At 40.5% G+C, this 2,656-nt stretch overlaps 1 long non-coding RNA gene across 1 annotated transcript; it reads right to left on the bottom strand.

Moving 5' to 3' along the window:
• Positions 1-632: 632 nt before the first annotated feature.
• Positions 633-2,329, bottom strand: LOC111097679. The gene is made up of 3 exons (XR_005365191.1): positions 2,270-2,329; positions 1,973-2,023; positions 633-956 (listed from the first exon to the last, which is right to left on the bottom strand). It is a non-coding gene; the product is annotated as an uncharacterized LOC111097679 (long non-coding RNA).
• Positions 2,330-2,656: the final 327 nt, after the last annotated feature.

Raw genomic sequence — 2,656 nt, 5'->3', positions numbered from 1 at the left:
AAGTAGCTTCCGATATTTATGGGAGACAGGAGAATGAAGTTTAAAAACTGTATATATTCCAGGGATGTTAAGCCACAGCTGAAGTCCCTTGTTGGCATGGTATCACTGCATTGCCACTGCTGCCACTACTGGGCACTGAGACTTTCAGCACTGAATCTTGATGCCAATGCATAAGAACCCTGTGTTATTGGATTGCCTGCTCAATATTCATAGGATGGAATTGGAACATCCCATTGAGTGGTCTTAGGTCATGTGTCTAGTTCTATGACTTCTGATAAACAGGGAGAGTTCCCTTTGGCTTTCCTCATGTGATCACATAGTAAGGAGTTCCTTCAAAGGTAGGAAGGTGTTTTAAAGATTAATTTTAGTATTCTAGAAAACTAGGTAGCTTTAATTTATTGTCACAACTTTTGGTTCAATAAACAGAAAAGTATAACTGAAATGTGCTCCTTACCTCTACAATTTGGATATGGCAAAAAAAAAAAAAGTACCACCTTGGACTCAACTTCTCTGATCCTTGGTCTCTTCTTCTATGAAATAGGAATTAAAGTAAAATCCTTATACCTCTCTAAAATTTGTCGTGAAGATCAAATATAATAATATAAATACAAAGCAAACTGTTGAATGCTATATAAAAGGAACAAAGAGCATGAAATTTCCTTTATTATTTGATAAGCCATTGGCAAACAACAGCACCTACAATATGGGACTATTTGTTGTGTGGAGTGTGGTGATGTATGCAAGAGCATGGACAATCTCATTCTGCAATTAAGGCATCGAAAGCTCAGGAACATGAAATGTTGAGTGAATCCCCTGAGGCCATATAGCTGGTAAGTGATCGAGCCAGAATTTACACCTTGGTATGTCTGATTCTGAGTTCTGTCTTCTTTCTAGGAGGCCTGGTTCTCATTCCTTAAGTTGGATGAATTGACTGGAAGCTCAGGACAGAGGTTTCTCTTCAGGAAAGAAATGGAAGGATATCAGGGGAGACATGGAAGCCCGTTTCCCGAGTTCTTAGAATGATGATTATTCCATAAGAGCACACTGAGATATTAAAGCTGGAGGGCCCCAGTGAAAACCACAGTGAAGCTTCTCAACAAGCTCATGAGCTATTGCGCTGAATGGTTTTCATTTTGTAGGTGAAGGAACTAAAATTGAAAGAAGTTAAATAATTTGCCCAGAGACCCTCAGCCAAAATCTTCAGGGTTTGAGATTTAATTCAGGCATATTTATTGCTTTGGATTCTTAGTTGGAAACAACAGAACCCAATATTGGTTAGGAAGTAATTTCATAAAAGATTTTGAGTGGCCTTGGCAAAACAGGCATGGAACAATATCCTAAATCACACCACTCAATTATTTTAGCCACTTATACTACTAATGTCACCGTTAGGTTGCTCGTGCTAGAACCTCTTCCACTGTAGCCTCCAGGAGCTGGATGTTGCTGCCACTACTCTTGTTTAAACAAATTCTTCCTTGTGTCACCATTTGCATCAAGTAGTTTACAGGGACTTCTGATAGTCTGAGCCCAGGTTGCATGCCTGCAACTGGCAACTGGGAGTTCAAGAGCCACAAGGGATTTCAAGAGAGTGAATATATGGCTTCTACAGAGGGAAGAAATCTCTTCCTCCTATTAAGATGGTGGGAAAATCCCAAACATGGAAGAATGTTTCATGATGTTGGGGGTGCAGAGACTTTGCGTGTTTTTAGCTGAATTCCTAATATGTTGAGCATATAGTAGTTGTTATGGGCTGAATATTTATATCCTCCCCCAAATTCATTGGTTGAAGCCCTAATGCCCACTGTGATGATATTTGGGAAGTGGGGCCTTTGGGAGGTATTAGGTTTAGATAAGGTCATTAGGAGGGGGCATTGATGATGAGATCAGGGCTTGTATAAGAGGAAGAAATAAAAGGGCTCTCTTCTTCACAGCAAGAGGGTAGCCATCTATAAACCAGGAAGTGAGCTCTCACCAGAAGCTGAATCAGCTGGCACCTTGTCCTTGGACTGTCCACCTTCCAGAACTGTGAGAAATAAATGTCTATTGTTTAAACCACCTTGTCAATGGCATTTTGTTGAGCAGTCAGAGCAGACTAAAACTATAGGTGTGCAATAAATATTTACCAACTGATTGACTAAATGATTCTCAAGTCCATGCCCTTAGCCACTTTACTCTGCCTCTATAGGTGGTCCCTTGACAAGAGCTAGTACAAATTATGCAATTGCACAATAGTGAAATTATGTAAAGCCCCTGTCCTGTATAACACTACCTTCATGGGGGTGCCTGGGTGGCTCAGTCAGTTGAGCATCTGCCTTTGGCTCAGGTCGTGATCCCGGGGACCTGGGATCGGGTCCCACATCGGGCTCCCTGTTTGGTGGGGAGCTTCCTTCTCTCTCTCCCTCTGCAGCATCCCTCTGCTTGTGCTCTCTCTTTCTTTCTCTGTCAAATGAATAAATAAAATCTTAAAAAAATAAAACTACCTTCATGTATATATATTATTCATTCATTCAATAAAATGTGCTGTTGTGGTTTATGATGATGAGTTCTGAGACGGACGGATCATATCTATCTTGTTCACCATCATATCATCCACTTTTTCATACAGTGCTGCAGAATAAGCAATTGTTAAAGAAACAAGAAAGTTCATGAGTGAATG

The sequence above is a fragment of the Canis lupus genome, chromosome 10, assembly GCF_011100685.1.
Source record: "Canis lupus familiaris isolate Mischka breed German Shepherd chromosome 10, alternate assembly UU_Cfam_GSD_1.0, whole genome shotgun sequence".
NCBI classification, from domain to species: Eukaryota; Metazoa; Chordata; class Mammalia; order Carnivora; family Canidae; genus Canis; species Canis lupus.
Note: the sequence above shows the minus strand (reverse complement) of the source record. Positions and strands in the feature narration are given on the sequence as shown.